General features: G+C 33.6%; 1 protein-coding gene across 2 annotated transcripts in view; it reads right to left on the bottom strand.

The window, feature by feature from the left end:
* Positions 1 to 19,979, bottom strand: part of LOC144244769 (uncharacterized) — a 458,868-nt gene that overhangs the window by 372,442 nt on the left and 66,447 nt on the right. The gene's annotated exons all lie outside the window — the stretch shown is intronic.

Raw genomic sequence — 19,979 nt, 5'->3', positions numbered from 1 at the left:
ATTAGGACACCAATCAGATTGCATTAGGATCCACTCTTGGCCTTATTTCAACTTAATCACCTATTGTAAGTCCCCCAACTCCAAATACAGTCAAATTGTGAGGTATTGGGGTTTAGGGCTTTACCATATGAATTTTGGGAAGACATGATTTAGTCTATAACACAAACATATTTTATATGTGGCATAAAACTAAGCCAAATATGTTAGAATAATTTCAGAGTCCTATTCTCTCCCCTACCTTTTTCTCAAATATGCAAGTTAAGAAAAAGGCAAAATATGGGAAATAAAATGTAGAAGACATAAAAAATAACAGAAAAACAGAACATCAACAGATAATCATCAACTATATAAGGATGTATCCTGAAATTAATGAAATCAGCAAAACCAACTGTTTTCAATGAAACAGGGTGATAGTGGGTAAAGAGTTGAAATACATTTACATACACAAAATAGAGGCAAGCCTTTTAATAAATCTGTTTGATGGCTTTCATTCATAACTGTGAGAACAAAAAAGGATCTGAAATAACACATAGGTCAGTCCATGTAGTCTATAGAACACTGAACACTCTTTAATGCAAGGGTCTGAAGTGACAAAATCACTTATAAAAAATAAAACAACAAATATATATTACCATTTTGATTAACAGACATATAAAAACATAATATTCAAATTAAGTAATTTCCAAAAGTGAAAACTTAATTTGGGTATCATCAAAGCTATTATCAATACTGACAAATTTTGCATGTGGGGTTTCTTTTAACATAGTTTAATTTTATCTCAGACTCAATTTATAATGATTAGTTAACTATAAAAAATAGAGAGGGATATTGAGATTAAGAGTTTCAGTGGGACAAAATCAAGCTTAATATTAAGTGAAATTAATCAAGCGGTATACTGACAGCAAACATAAAATTTATTCATTAAATTTAATTTTTTGTCCCGCTGCTATGATGGACAACATAGGGTATCAAATGAAATCTAAAAGTAACATCCATGTTGTCAAATCTCATAGTTCACTAGAAAAATCTAATAACTATAAAACAATTAAGGAATAATTAAAACTAGGAAAAATTTACTGATATTAAATACAAAAACATCACCAGAAAAAAGAACCCTCCTTCCTTCAATCTATCTTTCCCCCTTTTGTTTCTTCTCTCCTTCATTTACTTCTTTCTAAAGTCATTCATCTAATGGTATATGAGAAGCATCATGATAGAGATTCAAAGTAAAATCTGACCCATATAAAACATCTGTTCTCAAAAACCTACATTATAATAGGGAGCTATCACAGCAATCTTTATCTCTATGGTAACTATTCTCTCTTCTAATTAATATTTAGTTTTCTCAACATCCTCAACTGGCAAAAAGTTCACATTATAATGAGGCACTGATATAAATTAAAATGTATTTTATAATAAAAAGTGAAAAATATTGAAAGAGGTTATTGTCAAGGAGAATGACTGATTAGTGTACCTTTCTTACCAGGAAGAATCAGGATAACGATATATTCTGAGAATATGTCCGAGGAACAGAATTTTGAAGTTTAAGAGATATTATAGATTTTCTTCTCCAGAAAGAGAAGGGAGAGTTCTATTTACATCAACATTTAGAACTAAATAATCAATAAACAAACATGCTCAACATTAAAAGATGTGTAATCTTAAATGTTTTTCTAAAATAGCAAGTGATAGAAAATATATATGTGAGCACACAAAAAAGGAGAGGAAATACAACAGTAAAACAGAGAGAAAATTAAGAAAGTACTGACACTGTGACAACATTAACTTCTGGGGGTGACTATATCTGGGTAACCAAAGAGGTTGAGTTTATAGTCCACAAAAAAATGGGCATCATTTTGGGCCCATATAAAGTGAGAATTGAACATGGTACTCTTACATGTAAGTGTAACAGCAAAACTACATTGAAGCTCTACAACCTCAGTGAATGGCTGGATTAAGAAAATAAATTTCTTACCAGCAAAGAAAGAGAAAAGGGAGATCTGTCTCTCTAATTCTAAGACCCAGCATAACAAGTTTATATTTTATTCATAACAAGACAGCAAACTTCCTTTACATTTGCGGTTCTCCTGTATGCTCTCTGGAATTTCCCATAAGCTTCAGACAGAAATATTATTAACCTAAAATATCATTACATTGGGTCATATCATATGGGTAGCTGACAGAAGTAAGCCTAAAGCCACATTGTTACACAATCTCCCAGTTTTCCATAAAGACTATTTAAATTCAAAAACAAACTTAAAATAAAAAGTATGAACATTCAATAATATAATCCTTCAAAAGTGAAAGTGAGAAGACAGAATTGATTGAAAAACTAGAAAGCACAAAACTACAAACAGTAAAATTATCTGATAGAGACTGATATTTGTGAAAGAATAAAAAAAATTTGTGAAAAGTATCAGTATGAAAAGAGTTGAATGAAACAAAAAATAAAACTTACAGAAATAAAAAATATAATTAAAATGTTTTACACATGCATATTTTTAAATGTGGGAAGATATAGTTGACACACTTTTCTCTATCTCGCTAATTATATATGGTCACATTACGTATAAAACAAATATAAAAACACTCTGAAAGGTAGAGACAAAGAAGGCAGGCTAGCTACGGACATTGGGATCTAGGGAATGACACAGTGATAAATTCCTTGGGTTTTCCATTTGCCTCATATATCCCAAGCTTGGAGCTTAAGAAGCCGCAACTAGTCAATTCCAACAGTTATAAATAAAAGAAGCTCCAACAAAAGTCTTACTCTCTATTCAAAAGACCAGAAGAAGACCAGACAGTAACTATTTTGGTAACAACCATTCCAGTGTAGCCAAATACCACCACAGAAAAAATGGTTGACCTAGTCCACTCCCATACACATTCCAGCAAACACATGACTTCACTCTCCATGCTGTGACAAGGTATCCAAACCTTCTGGCATCCTAGTCCAAGAAAAGCCTGAATAGGGAAATACAAATCAAAACTGNAAATAAACTATATAAAAATTAAAAAAAAAAAAAAAAAAAGCCTGAATAGGGACCAGAGTTTTTACTTCCACCTATATCATGTGACAAGACCTCAAGGAGAGCGTGGAATTTGACCCCTCATCCAGCAGGTAAGACACTGCTCCCGGTCCATGCAGTCAGAGGAGGTCCAGTGGGGAGGCAATTCAGTTTCTCCCACTGCCCAACTAGAACAAACCCACCCTGGGAGAGGTGACCACGTGGGGAGCTGAAACTCCTGGCCGTGCACGGCAGTAACGGGGGCCCTCCTTCCTGGGGGTCAACGGGACAGGTGATTGGAAGCAGAAAGTGATGAGGTAACGGGCCGCCTCCTCACTTTCACTTTCACCGCTGGAGAGGTGTCAGAAAAATATAATAAATAGACGTGCTCATTTTTTTCTCACTAAAACACAAATATTTGTAGGGTCTTAACAGGACCTTTTTGGTTCATGTAACTTGCTTTGGGGACCACTGTTAGAGACAACAGAAATGTTTCACCTGTTGTTTTTTGTTGGTAATGTGGTCAGGAGTAGCAACCTTATGCTTAACAAATAATTACTGAATGGATTATTGAAAAGATATTAAAAGTTCATTTGTATGAAAAATTAAAAAACAAAAATAGTAATTTATCTTTTAGTTACATTTATAACAAACTGTTACTAATAAAGGACAATTTAAAAAAAGAAATGAAGAAAGACAGTTTATTAACACTTTTTTACTAATAAGATCATCACACCGCTACATGGGTATGAATTAAACATGAGGAGGCTGTGAGCTACCCATATATATGGCTAACAGCATTACAGTTCAAAACAGTTCTGCCTAAAGAATACTAAACTACTGCATCAAGATGATCCAACATGAGATAGGTGCTTAAGGAGTGATAAAGGTAAGCCATCTGTTTTCATTTGCATAAAAATTCATATGCTAAACAGGAAATTTAGAGAGAAATCAATTTTACAAAACAGTCATTTCTTCAGTGTGCAACTTGATGCCATAACAAAATACCACAGACGTGGTGACTTAAGACAACAGACATTTATTTTCCCAGTTCTGAAGGCTGGAACATTCAAGATGAAGGTAGTACTGGAGGATTTTGTTTCTGGTGAAAACCTGCTTCCTGGCTGGCAGATGTTTGCATTATGTTCTGCTGTGTTCCCACATGGCAAAGAGAGCTTTCTCTTCCTCTTATATAACAGCCTTTTCTAAAACCTGGGAACTATGTTTCCACGGAGCCAAAGAATAGAACCAAGGAACAAGGTTAAGGGCAGCACAGGTACTAACTTCATTAGGGAGAGAATGAAACAAAAGAAAAAGTCTCCTGCTACCTGGGAGGGGCTCCTTAAGGAAGAGGTTGCTAAGATGTTCTGTAGGGAAGACTTATATGGGCTACAGTGGGGGTACATTTTCAGGGGGCGCTACTGTGTAGCTGCTAAACCAAGATGTGGTCTGGGGCGGTTTGGTCCAGGCAGTGGGTGTTTCAGAAAGTCTGGTACTTTCTACTCTGTTGTAACTAGCTGTCCAAGACTAGTCTGTCTCTCGTCTCACTCCTCTTACAAAGATACTAATACCATGGGGCTGCACCATCCTGAACTCATCTTAACCTAATTACCTCACAAATGTCCCGCCTGCAAACACTATTACTTGTTTTAACATATGAATTGTAGGGAAACACAAACATTAAATCCATAATACTCAGAAAACACATGTAAGAATTAGAATATAAGTGTATAATTACAAACCAGTTAATATCACCTGGAAGAGAACATAATAACTAATAAAAGAAAAACCAATTTCACTTGTTTACCTGAAGCTTTCTGCTGATTTTGAAATATAAGTAATTATGTTGTTCTTATTTTCAAGTAGGAAATACTACAATATATTTATGAACATTAAAATACCAGGGCTTAAGTTATGTGTTTCAGCATTTTACGTTTTCCTTTTGTTTCTAATAGTTTCCTTTTCATTAGCTTTTAATTATTTTAAATAATTGGTTTGCTTAATTGTTTGCTTTTCTTAATTATTTTAATAAATATATGTAATTATACTATATAATCATAATTTTAGATATATCTAATTTTCATAGAAAATATTCCTTAATTCTCTGTATTTAATTTATACTCTCATTATTTACTTTTAGAATATTAACTATTTTGCTTTATTACTTCAATTTGTACATTTTAATCTGCTTATATCTTACAAAGTTTATGGTACAGTTTTTCCAGCATACAATTTTCAAATTAATCAACCTGAGATTATGAAAATTCCTGACTCCACTATGGTAGCAATATTAGTGTTTCCACTAAATTAGTAAACGTTCAGAATCCCAGGATAATAGAACTACCCTTAATGCATATCATTTTGGATCTAATTAACACAACTGACATCCCATGTTGGTTTTTTCATTTTAATTAAATTAAAAGCTGCCTACTCCTATATGGTTGAAAAAATCCAAAAGATATTGCTGACGAGCATAAAATATGTTTTAAAAATACACTGAGTAGTATTTATGTTGGGGACTTCTGAAAAAGATAGTGTATAAGATACTAATTTTTAAAGAACTGTATGATTTCTATTCCTACTCATTGCATTAGAGAAGATCAAGATATACATCTACCTTTTGTTTTTGAAATTTCTAATCCTTAACAGATAAAACTGTTAATACAATTTAACAGATTCAACTTTCCATCTATATCCTCAGTATCCACACTAGAAAGGGTACTCTTTTGTTTTCAAACATGAAAAACTCATTCATGTAGCTTATTGATTTTTCATGATTGATTATTTAAAAAATATTTGAATATCCTATCAATACTGCTCTAATTTAGAACTTCTCTCATTCACAACTCGACTTTGTTGTTCTATAATATACTTCTACATCTAGTTTCTTTGGTTTTCCTCTTATTATATTGCTCTTCAAATGTTTTGCCTTTCTTGTATTATAATATAATTTCCTTCAGGGAAGAACCAAGTCACTATGAATGAGTTCTTCACAAATGAAAACAGAAGAGTTTTATACATGTGGACACTGGAAGTAAAGATGAAAATTAGGTGCAACCTTCATGCAAAAACTGTCAACAATGGAGACTGGGAGTAAAACAAGGAATCAAATGAATGACAACAAAAAAGAACACGTCCAATCGTCATTTGCCTGTAAATCTAATGATGCTAAGAGAATTTGCATATGCAATTTTCAGGTTTTTTAAATTTTTTTTCAATGTTTTATTTATTTCTGAGAGAGAAGGAGAGACAGCATGAGCAGGAGAGGATCAGAGAAAGAGGGAGACACAGAATCTGAAACAGGCTCCAGGTTCTGAGCTAGCTGTTAGCACAGAGTCGATGCGGGGCTCAAACCCATGAACCGTGAGATCATGACCTGAGCCGAAGTAGGACACTTAACCAACTGAGCCACCTAGGTGCTACACAATTTTCATTTTAGAGGACACTTTAGATGTTTGGTTGAGGAACCTATTCAAATTAAAATGCACAGAGATTCTGCTAAAATGGCAAAATGAGCATAACTATACTTCCTCCAAAACTGAACTAATATTACCAGAACAGCAAAAAATAAGACAGAACTATTAAGCAGTTAGAAGAGAAACTGGAATGTACATGGATAAATATAATCAATTTGGCACAGAAATAGAAACAAGCTGATTTGCTGTGAAATACTAATATCAGAAATTAGGGTGAGATCACTGAACATAAAAAATATTTTTTTCTACAATTCTGTTTAATGAACAGATGGTTAACTAGATTTATTGTGGGGATCATTTCATAATATATAAAAATATCAAATCACTATGATGTACATCTGAAACTAACAGGATATTACATATCAATTATATTTCAATTTAAAAAATTTAAAAGTCTAAAATAAAAATAAAAATGACATTTTGTACATTTCACAAGAATTCTCTGGATTCCCAAGAATAGTTCACAAATACATACAGGAGAATAATGAATCCGGGTTTCTAACAGATTGCTACAACTTAAAAATAAATAAAGCACTTATTTCTTCACAGCCCATTCCTGTTCCTCTATAATTGGATAACCATTTATCTCACCCTGGTAAAGGATTAGAGCTACTTTTGGGGGAAGAAAAATGGGGCGCCTGGATGGCTTAGTCAGTTGAGTGTTGGACACTTGATTCTGCTCAGGTCATTATCCCAGGGTCTTGGGATCAAGTCCCCATCAGACTCCATGCTGAGCATGAAGTCTTCTTAACATTCCCTCTCCTTCCCTCTGCCACACTCCCCTGTGCAGGCTTTCTCTCTCTCCTTAAAAAAAGAAAAGAGAAAAGAAAAGAAAAGAAAAGAAAAGAGAAGAGAAGAGAAGAGAAGAGAAGAGAAGAGAAGAGAAAAAAAAACAGAAGAAGAAGAAACTAATTCTTCAGAGAGTGGATTAGAGGGACTCAGAACAGGTAGATCCAAGGCAAAGTTGATGGCATTTTCTGGAGTGGAATTAAGTGAAATTCTAGATAGTCATTATTGAATTATTTCAATCATCTTTAAAGGCTAGGATTCAGAAAAGTTCTGAGAAGTGTATACATGTCTGTGTGTGTATGTGTGTGTATATACATATAAATACATGAGATAGAGGAGGGGAGAGGGAGACAGTATTTTATATTAACTCTGATTGTAAATGACAATTCATGCTGAAGTATGTCCAAAGGTGCATCTGTGCAGTTGCTTTTTACCTATTATTTGTAGTTGCTTAATATATCCAAAATTCAATTGTGATAACATATATTTGCTTTAATGCTTACTTTGTTTAGTTAAGATTCTGACATTAAAACACACATAGGACTACATATTGCAATGTAAGATTGATTATTCTTGTAAATTTATCTTTAAAATGCAGATATAGCTCTGGTAGCTCTGAGTGGAAATGAAATTGTCTCCTGCTAAAATCACCTGAGGATGAAATTAAACATATTTTAACCGGGCTATACCCACAGGAGGTCTTTGAAAAGTCTTTTTGTATAGGAAATGTATGAATTGCTTTTCTTACCTCCTGAGTTGATCCATGATGATGACCTCTATTGAGGAAATAAGTGCTTTATAGCTTCCCCAGAGTAGAGGAAGTGCAAAAGAAAGAAGGAAAGAAAGAAAGAAAGAAAGAAAGAAAGAAAGAAAGAAAGAAAGAAAGAAAGAAAGAAAGAAAGATAAAACTTAGCCTCCAAAAATATTTCAAATGAGAAGCGTTTTGCAAACAACTTTTCAGTCATTGTAGGTCATCAACTATTAATAAGGGAGCATGCTTTCTACAGAAGGGTTTGTCTTATTTCTATAAATTTATTTTTTCAAAGATTTTTGAATCTTGGAAGATATTTACCTAACTTATACAGCTTAGACCGTTAACACCAAATTGTGAAATAAAAATAACTATGACAGATTAAGGGTAAGTTAATAATCAGAGCCAATAATATGGTTATTTATAGTAAGATGGACATTGAAATAAAAACCTAAAATATAATATGTTAAAGCTCATTATAATGAGCACAACACAGAGTTTTAACTTTTATTTGGGTACTCAAATGAGAGTGTTTTTCTGTACATAATTCACAGAAGTGAAGTTCTGGGTGTATTATTTCACACTACTTACTATACTATCATAGAGAAATCATGAATAGTGTTAACTAAACACTCTTTAGTAAACTGTAGCTCTGTTGCTTTATCCTATTTCATCTGAACATTATATGCTTTATATTTTTGCTTAATTATATGAATATTGAGAGCATAAGTAATATTAATGGATTAAAATTTAACGGAAAAATCTGATCAATATCTAATGGCTATACCCATATACAATATTTTGAATTACAAACTTTAATATAATTGACTATAAAATGTCTCAAATGAAAATTTACAAAATATATACACAAGTGTGTAATAATTTTAAAGAGCCAAAATATGTTAAAATTTATGAAATTTAATTTCTGCATATTGTTCAAATTAAATCAAATGCAATCAATAAATATGGTACCATTTCCATGTAGCCTAAGGCAAAAAAGCATTGGAAGGAGCAAAAAGATGAAGAACAAATAGACTTAACTAGTATGTACACTACCTGAAAGATTAAGCCTGATAATTGAATCAGGTCTATAAACAAACAAACAAAAAAACCAAAATTTCAAATACTAGTAGAAGACCACAATAGATGATGAGTAAGGAAAGTACTGTTTCAACTTCATTTGAATTTACAGATAATATCTCCTACAAGAATCCAGTGTCTGAGTAATATATAATGGGGCAGTTATAATGAGGATATCGTAAGTTGCTGTATAGATAGTATATGAAGATTTCACACAGCAGGGGACTGAGAAAGCTGTTGAATGCAAAAAAAAAAAAAAAAAGCAGTACATTTAATTTGGCAGTTATCATCAAGAATGTCCAAGGAATGGTAAGCTTGGGAGGGGAAATTAGGGGAAGGTCATCAAAAGATACAAACTTCCAGTTACGAGGCATCTGGCTGGCTCAATCAATACAGCATACTACTCTTGATCTTGGGGTTGTCAGTTCGAGTCCCAAATTGGGGGTAGAATTTACTTTAAAAAAATTAAAAATACATGTTTAATAAAGAAGGTACAAACTTCCAGTTTTATAAGATAAATAAGCAGTAAGGATTTAATGTACAATATGATGACTACTACTAACCCCTGACTGACAAATTGGAAGTTATTAAGAGAATAAATCCTAAGAGTTCTCATTACAAAGAGAAAATGTTTCTTTTTCTTTCTTTTTCATTTTTTCTCTTTTATTGTACCTATATGAGATGATGGAGGTGAACTGATCATTTTTGGCAATCATTGTGGCACTTATTTCACAATAAATGTAAATCAAAATATGTTGGGTGTCTCAAACTTATACAATATTGAATGTCAATTATTTATCAATAAAACTGGACAAATAAAACAAAGATGTTAAAATGTCAGTGATGACAAACTCACGGATATCTTGACAGCCAGAGGAATTTTGCATTAAACAGTGTCCAGGTATAGAAAAATAATACACCTTTAGGTATATTTTCATCATTACAAGCACCATATAATGTCCATGATGGCAGAGACTTTTGTCTTTTTTCACTGCTCTACCCATAGTATCAAGAAAAGTATCAAAACCAAATGCATACTAAACATAGTATGTACTGAAAGAATGAATGGTATGAACTACAAACATTAACCACATCAACAGGAAGTAGTTGAGACTAACCCAAGAATCTTACAATTCAAGACTAGAACCCAATGTCTGGGAAGATTTGGGAAATGGTGTAGGAAGTGTGGAACTAAGAGTGCTTGTGAAAGGTTTAAACAAGATTGTCACCTAATTCCTAGAACTAAGAGTTCAAGTCCATCATGAAGGTAGCTGAAAGGTTAATTATCAGAGTTACTTATAATAGTTTAATTATAATTAAAAAGCTCAAATTCGGTCTAAGACCTTATAATAGTTAAACAAATGCTTCAGGAGAAAACTCACAATACATGATCTTGAGTGACATCATATGTTTTTCTAATAGCTTTCCAAAGGGGCACTTGATGTCTTTTGTTGGTAAAGACCAGCAACTTACATTCCCTTTAACAATATAGTAGTGTTATTTAGACTTGGGATTTGGAGTTCTGGCTGAACTCATCAAGGTGAGACCAAAGTTAGGTACTGATAAATAGTGGAGGACTTAAGTTTTCTGAGGTAAACAAAAATTGTTTCCCTATTACATAAAATTATGTGAGGAAAATAAACACGTTGGAAAGTATATGGAATATTCACCATAAGAGATTAATGTACCTACCATATAATCAGAGAGCAAGCAGTCATAAAGTTTTAAATAATTCAATGGACTTCTAAGCCCTAGAATTCAGCAAAATCCTATTGAAGACAACTTTGAAGGAGTATTAAATAAATGGAAACCTGAACAATCACAGACTTGTTTTTACCCACAATCATGTGGAACTTTCTTCTCCAAAGCTACTTAATTGATATAAAACTTTTGAATTAAAGGAAAGTCCAGAGGGCATTTCTTATGATAAGAAAATAATTCCCTACTAAGCTGGGAAATATTTTATATTTATTACAGTATTATTTCTATATAGTTTAGTAAATATTTTTCTGACTACAATTTAGACTGTCAGAATATGAAAAATTGAAAAAGTCCTAAGAGAAATATATATAGATCTAGCATATTTAAAGGGGTAAAAGATTTAAAGATTGTTATAGATTGTGTCACTGAATAAACCTAGCTTTCTATGGTCAAGGAACTTCTAATAACACAAAATTGTTTTTGTCATACTTGATTTTGTAAGTATTGTAAGTATTGTCATATATAATTTTTTGTTTCCTTTAATTTTGTAGTATATTACAAAACCAAAATAAAACCATCATAGTACAAGTTCAAAAGCTAAAAATCTATTTGAAAGCTATAGTGTTTTACTTATATTTTAATCATAACAAATATAATTACATTTTTCATCTAAATGTTAACTTATACAAAAAATATATTTCCTTGAGACAGTCACTATTAGGTACTGGGTGAGAGAAATTTAGCAAAATATAAAATACCATCACCCACACAACTCCCCACGGGATATGTGTCTCTAGAGGAAAAACTGAAATAGTTCTCAATATCTACAGTTTTATTTAAATGCTTTTTTACAAAAACAGTAAATATGTTTGGCTCCTTGGGCCATAAGTTCTCTGTTACAACTACTTGATTCTGCTATTGTAACAAAAGAGCAGATATAGACAAATTTTAAAAATAGGTATGGCTTAAGAGAGTAAATTTTATATCACATGTTCTCATCACACATACACAAAAGATAATAATAATAAAGGGGGCAGAAGGGAACATTGGGAGGTGATGAATAGGTCTATGACCTTGATAATGGTGATGGTTTCATATGCATACTTACCCCCAATTTCATCAAATTGGGGACAGTAAATATGTACAACTTTTTACGTATGACTCACAACCCAATATTGTGTTTTAACAAGTAACAAAAAATAGGTGTGTTTCAATAAAACTTTAGTGTAAGTATTTAGTTGGATTTCACCAATGGACTAGTCTATCTCAGATCTATATGAGTATTTCCAAATGGACTGAATATTCCTTAAATAATTCTTAGTTATTTCATAAAGGACAACACCATTATTAATGATAAATGAGGGTTTCAATTAGATTATAGGCTGAAGCAAGTTTTAAAAATTGAAATATGTCTAGTAATAAAAGAGGAGAAAAGACTCAGCTAGGAGAAGAATTAACAAAAGTGTGGAACTAGAGATCAAACCACAAAATTGGTCCAGTTGAAAAAAGATAAAAATAAAACACTTTTGATGAGAAGCAAATGAAGTAAGAGATGGTTTTGAATATTTCCTTTATTTTCTATTTCTAAGTAATAAAATATGTCATCTCTGCCATGGGTTTCTGGAACTTTAACAGTAACAATGTTTTTTAAAGATTTTTTTTTTCCTCCCTTCTCTCAATGGCATTTTCTACTAAAACTAAAACCTACATGTCAGTGGACAATTGTGGTCTAAATATGAAGACCTCTGCCTCGGTCGTCGAGAATGTTCTAGTGATCACTCATGAACCATCATAGCATCAGTGATTCATTTTCTTCTCAGGCCTTAATCTGTAATTCTCCCTTTACAGCAACAGGAAATAAGATAAAAGCTCCCACAGCAGGAAGGAAAGGTGTTTGCTCAGCACAGGTAAGAGAGGAACTTGCCACAACACACAGCACTCACAGGAGATCAGCACAGAGCAGAACCATAGCAGTTCAATCACAGCAGGGAAAGGTCACTCCCCAGGGTCATAAATAACCAGCAACTGTGTGAGTTTTGGAGGAAGCAACCTTTTCTAATACAATTGAGACAATGCTCATCCTTACAGTAAAGTCAACTGCAGAGAAGAGATAAAGTAAGTTTTAGCAAACAGTAAGTTATCTGCAACAAGACACTGGCATCAACAAAGGCTCATGCCCTACGTTAGGAATCTCATGAGGTGAATAAAGAAGAGCAGAAGAATGAACGGATGAAAAAGACACTATGGAGCAAACCAAAAGGAGACATTTTTCTTAATCACATGAGACTTAAGATTCTCAGAAGGCCCTGACCAAGACAGAAGATTTCCCTGAGCTTGACTAAATTTAGACAAGCTTCTTCCTGACTCTAGGCCCTGACCTCTCTTTTCTTAGAGCATTTTCTTTAGCAAATTTGTAGTTGTAAATTCTTTCTCTGGTCCTCTGAGAAATAAATCCTTTTAAAAACCTCCTGCCAGTTTTCTAACCCAAGAATGTCTTTCTCAAGGACTGGGAGTCATTTCTTTTAAATGTAAACATGAAGGAAGATACAGCCTCTTTCTCCCAATCTTCAGTGAGCCCCTGTCCCCAAATTATAAAAATATCTCCCGTGATGAAGATAACAAGAAAGTTTACATTCCTCCAGGTAAAGCCAATTAGCAAAATAAGATGGCCTATGATTCCTACAACCCAGTTCTTAAAAACTCTCCCACTGCCTTTGTTTCAACAGAGCTGAGTTCAGCCTGTGTCTGGTCTCTATAATGTATCACAAAAGACTCACATAAAATCACATAACTTTAACATTGGAGCAATTTGCTTTTGTGGTCCTTTGTAAAAAGGAGTTAAAAAATCCCAAAAGTTCTATTATGTGTAATTATTATAATTAAAACAGAAAAAAATATTTTACTTCACTTTTTAATATTTTTAATGTTTATTTATTTTGAGAGAGAGAGAGAGCACATGCAGTGTGAGAGCGAGTGAAGAGAGAGAGCAAGCGAGCAAGGGAGGGGCAGAGAGAGAGGGAAAGAGAATATCCCAAGCAGACTCCAGGCTGTCAATGCAGAGACCAATGCTTGGCTTGATTCCACAAATCATGAGATCATGACCTGAGCCGAAATCAAGAGTCGAACACTCAACCAACTGCCCCACCTAGGCACCCTGAAATGTTAATTCCTTGAGTTAATAATTGATGTCTAATTTCTGCAATGTTTCTCTCTTTATCTGAGTTGCCAGGGAAATTGTTGGCTTCATTGCTTTAGGAATAATTAGTCCTGATTGATTGATGCAGAATTCACCTGTAATTGGCTTCCCTCCCCACCCTCAAACTCTGGATTATCTAAAATGTTTATACTAGGAGCCAAGGATTAGGGGGAGTGTATTCATTCCAGATGAGAGGCAGAAAAAGAGAAAGAAGGAAAGGTTAAGATTCCCCCACATAAGATAGAAAAGGAAATTTTGAGACCCAGTAAGGAGTGATGAGTAGAACTGGGGTATTTTAATGTAGTCCAGGAAAGTGATAGGACCTGGAATGTAGTGGGCAAATGGAGGTCCCAATTTATTTTTTAAGGTTTTTTAAAGTTTAGTTATTTATTTATTTTGAGAGAGACAGAGATAGTGTGAGTGGTGAAGAGGCAGAGAGAGAGGGAGAGATAAAATCCCAAGCAGGCTATGCACTGCTAGCACAGAGCCCAATGCAGGGCCCAAAACCATGACACCGTGAGATCATGACCTGAGCCAAAACCAAGAGCCGGACTGACTGAGACACCCAGGTGCCCCTGAAGGCCACAATTTAAAACAAACAAACAAACAAACAAACTCAAGGAAGCTTTTCATTCAAGTATGCACAGTTATGCCAAATAATCCTATGACACCAGCCTAGCACAGAAACAAGAAGGCAGACATCTTCTAGGCACTATGTGACCTTGAGCAACACACATTCCCATAATCAACATGTGCACCGAAAACCAGATATACCCAATTTTTTTGCACTAATATTCTTCTTCCACAGATCTTTGTACACTTCTAGAGGAAAGCAAGACTCTCCAGTGCCTAAGGTTTTATTTCTCATATTCCTGGCAGAATAGTGTTTAGGTTTAGATTCAACTTGACTTAAAGAATAAGAAGTAAAGTGACATTTCTGTACAACTCAGTTTGCAATTCAGGTTTATAACCCCTTTAATGATAATAGTTTTGAAATATTAAGATTTTATTTTAGGATATTTCACATGCATTAATATATTTAACTTTTACCAAGAAGTTGTAAAGTAGGTACAGATTTTATATTATATAGATTTTGCAGATAATGAAAATGAATATTAGACAAGTTAACTAACAAAAACTATGGTATAGAATGGCGTTTAATCTATGAATGGTTGTAATTTCATCCTATAGATTTAATCTTTCATAATTATTATTTTAATTATTTTTATTAAAATTACCAAGACCACAACTAAGAATTTATTTATACACCTCTATTTTTATTTATAAGAGAATTTGAAGCAATAGATCAGGCGTCCTTACAAAAATAATTGTAGATAATCTAATATGTATGGTTAATTGGGTGTCCTCCAACATAGGCACTTTGTGCACGTGCGCACACATAAATGCGCGCGCACACACACACACACACACACACCTCTTACTAGACCTGTGACTCTAGATGGGATAACATCCATTACACCAAGAAAAGAGGTTCACAGCAAAAAGACAGGGGGGAAGAGATTTAATTTTCCAAAATATATCACAGACACTTTGCCCCAGGTATAACATTAATTAATAAAGGAAGGAAGAAAAGAGGGAGGAAAAGAGATGAGAAAGAGAGGAAGGGAGGGAAGGAGGAAGGAAAGAAGGAAAGGAGGAAGGGAAAAGTTCACTATATAATAAGTTGTGTCCTTTCTTCCTCCTTCCCATCTCTCTTCTCCTGGGCTAAAGAAAAATCAATGGAGGAAGGCAAGACTATCAGGAACCAGGGGGAGCCTGGACCGTGCTGTTATGGGTCTTCTGCTGCCATGGCATAGGAGGATAAGGATGTGTGAGGATGTGCTCTGTGGTTAAGCAGATCAGCTCCAGAAAGCCTCTTTATATTGGGGAGGCCCAAATAGGCCAAAGCACGGAGCCAGAGATTTGCCCGTGTGTGCAGCAGTGAGATAAAACACACTATGAGCTTTCAGAACTGAAGCGTGCCTCAACGTCTGCCTCAGAGGACATGGCATGGGCTGGATGGGTCTCAGGTCAGAAATCAACCTTAAACCATGATGCTCGGTTCAAGAAGGAGACGTCACCCTAACAAATAAATGACTGTAATTTACCAGCTATATTCTACAAAAGTCCCTAAGTGATAAGGTTAAACCTTCATTAGCAAGATTGTGTTTTCTACCCAGAATGTCCAACAAACTCAAGGGATTAAAACTAGATTATCCAGAGCCAAGTTTTCAGAAAATAAACATACAGCATCCTGTAAGAATTGTGCCAATAAAAAAATTGGAGGTGACAAAGATGAAATGCTAAAAAATATACATCACCCTTCTGAAATTATATCCAATAAACTAAAATTAGCCAAAAAAAGGAAAAATCCCTCTCTAGCATTTCACTGAATGAAATTCATTAAGATATTCATGTGAGAAACATTTACTACATATAATTCACTTGATTGATATGCATACTCTTATTTAAACATAGTCTTTCAGGAACCATTTTATTTGCATTATTTTTTCTGGGCATCAGAATGAAAAAAGATAAAGAAAAAGAAGTGGGCCCTAAAATAATATTATTAAAAGTTTCATTACTCCATAGCCCAAGTTATTGTTTTAAAATAAAATAATGAAATCAATGTATAGAAGTAGCATAATTTCCAGAACATATTCTTACATTTTTTCATACCCTTGAAGATGTTTTCCTCTAACAGTATCATTCTAGGCAATTATAAATAATTATATATGACATGAGAGTATGTTTGCATGTATGAATGTGTACCTGCAGGGAAAATGGTTATTGTTAATATTTTAACTTTAAAAATATGTTGATAACCTGATAAAAAGTAAGCAAAATTGTCTTGATTTTTCTTTTAAGTTTTCATTTAAATTCTAGTCAGTTAATGTACAGTGTAATATTGATTTTTTAACCAACATAACTTGCAATAAGTTTTAATACATATGGTCACCAACTTCTATAGTTTGACTTAGGATTTTTCAACTTTACAATGTTTCAAAAGCAATATGCATTCAATAGAACCTATACTTCAAGTTTTGAATTTTGCTCTTTTCCTGGGCTGAATGATACACCATAGGATCCTCTCGTGATGCTGGGCAGCATCAGGGAGCCAGAGTTCCCAGTCAGCCAGCTGATCATGAGGATAAACAATTGATACAACCATTCTATGTCCATATAACCATTCTGTTTTTGACTTTCAGTGCAGTATTCAATAATGACATGAGATAGTCAACACTTCATTATAAAACAGGATTTGTGTTAGATGATTTTGCCCAGCTGTAGGCTAATGTAAGTGTTCTGAACATGTTCAAGGTAGGCTAGGCTAAGCTGTAATGTTTGGTAGAATAGGTATATTAAATGCATTCTGGGGGGTATCTGGTGGGCTCAGTCACTAAAGCATGCAACTCCTGATCTTAGGGTTGTAAGTTTGAGCCCCATGTTGGAGGTAGAGTTTATTTAACAAAAAATTAACGCAGTTTTGACTGATGCTATTTTCAATTTACAATCACAATTCAGGTCAGATTCACTCTATCAGGTAATAGAAATCAACAGAGGCCATAAAAAAATCAACCTCATATGCAAAAACACTTCACAAAAATGTAGACTTTTTGCTCATTTTAGGAAATGTGAAGATATGTTCAATTCCTATAAAATGAAAAGATAAGTTAAATGCAAACAGGGCAGTAATTTTGAATTAAATCCAATCTACTCATTTCTCATTCAGAGAAAGAAATCAAATGACTTAAAGGTAAATTTTATCAAAACAAGTTTATGAGACCAGCACTACCTTTATACCAAAATCAAACAAGACTGTATAACGAAATAAAACTACAGCCCAATCTCTCATGATTAGATGCAAGAACATCAACAAAATTTTAGCAATTGAGTTCAACAATATATAAAAAGAAGAGCACAACATGACTAGTTTGGATTTACTTCAGAATTCAAAATTCATTATTTGAAAAGCAATAAGTATAATTTATGATATCAATATCCATTTGTTATAAATACCTTCAGAATACTAAAATAAAGTGGATGCTTTATATCATAAAGAGCATCTAAAAACAACCTATAGTTAGCATCATGCATATTGTACAGCCCAGTCATTCTACTTTTAGGCATATATCCTAGAGAAATAAAAACTTATTTTCAGACAATAATTGCACATGGAATCATAGAAATATAAATCTAATCAGCGGTTGTGAGGGGTCAGGGATGGGAGTCAGGACTGGCAAAAGGGCAGGAAGAAATCTGGGGGGAAATGATAGAAATGTTCTAGAACTAGAATGTAGTGAGGGGTTGCACAACTGTATAAATTTGGTAAAAATCATCAAACTATGCATCTATTTTTTAATGTTTATTTGTTTTTGAAACAGAGAGAGAGACAGAGCGCAAGCAGGAGAGGGGCAGAGAGGGAGCCACCGAATCCTAAGCAGGTTCCAGGCTCTGAGCTGTCAGCACAGAGCCTGATGTGGGGCTTGAACCCACAAACTGCGAGATCATGACCTAAGTGGATGTCAGATGTTTAACTAACTGAGCTGCCCAGGTGCCCTAAAATCAAAATAAATATTATACCCATGTCAATTTTCTGGCTTTGATAATTGTACTATCATTAGCTAGATACTACCACTAAAAGAGGCTGAGTGAAGGGTGTATGGTGTCTCCTTTAAAAATCTTCACACCTTCCTATGAATCTAAAATTCTTTAAAATCAAATGTTTTTTAAAAATCCCAGTTTAGGTAATAAAATAATATGTAGACTTTAAAATATTTGTTTTTACATACCTGTTTGAAAAACTTGAAATATATATTAAAAACATAGTTTAGATTATGAAAGAATAAAATGGCATTCCATCTACAAACATGTCAGAATTTGTAAAGATTTCTAAACTGATTACAGCCTCACAAATATAACAAGCATGGATAGAAAGATTATTTTGTCAGACACTGGGCTTCACTACAGATCTTGAGTTTCAGTTTTTCATTAGAAAAATTTGCTTTGCATCAATTAGAATGGGATTTCTTCAGAAATGATAAAGGATTATAATTTCAGAAAGGGCATGTCCTATGGTGTATATGTGGAGGGTAGTGGGAAATATATGAATGTCGAATTGGTATAACTCGAAGCATAATGCCAACAGTGGCAAAGATAAACATTTTTCAGAAATCCCTCTATTATAATGTAATCCCTCTATTACATTATATCATTACAAATATGTAATTAAAATTTGCAATTGTAGAAAATGTATGTATTTGTATTTTTCATTGGCTTTCTTATGTCACAAAAGAGACAGCTTGGAGCTAACTCAGTGACTAAAATAGTTTNAGCTGGCAGTCAGCACAGAGCCCGACGCGAGGCTCGAGCCCACAAACCGTGAGATCATGACCTAAGTGAAAGTCGGACGCTTAACCGACTAAGCCACCCAGGCGCCCCTATAGTTTATTCTTTTTAAGGAATAAATATCACATACATTATTGCATCGTATTTTCCTTTTTATGTTGCCAGTAAACATATTTTTATTTTGCTTTGGGGGCACCAAAAATAATGTAATAATTTTTCATAAAATATTTCAATTAAACAAACTCTATCTCCAAAGAATGTACAAAGAGTAAGCTGATAATTTTAGATTAAGTACCAAGATAACTCTTAACGTACATGTATATGTTCATTTAGAAATTCTCTATGTCCTGAAAGTACAAGTAGTTTGTCTAAGTTGCTCTAACTTCTTAAGCACAATTGCAATTTTAACTACATATTGGTATTGATATAATGTAATTTGTAATGTCCACACAAAAATAAATGGACAAGTGGTTAAAATACCTGAAGAATGTACCAAAATGTATGAAATGGAAAGAAACTACTGTTTCCATAGTAACAGGTTTGACTGGTTGCTGTAGCACCATGGAAACTGAAGAATAAAGAATACAGAGTACATAGAAAACATAAACTTCCAAATTAAAAGATTCATA

Source organism: Crocuta crocuta, unplaced genomic scaffold, assembly GCF_008692635.1.
Source record: "Crocuta crocuta isolate KB4526 unplaced genomic scaffold, BGI_CrCroc_1.0 scaffold188, whole genome shotgun sequence".
In the NCBI taxonomy this organism is placed as follows: Eukaryota; Metazoa; Chordata; class Mammalia; order Carnivora; family Hyaenidae; genus Crocuta; species Crocuta crocuta.
This window is presented reverse-complemented; position numbering and strand designations above follow the sequence as displayed.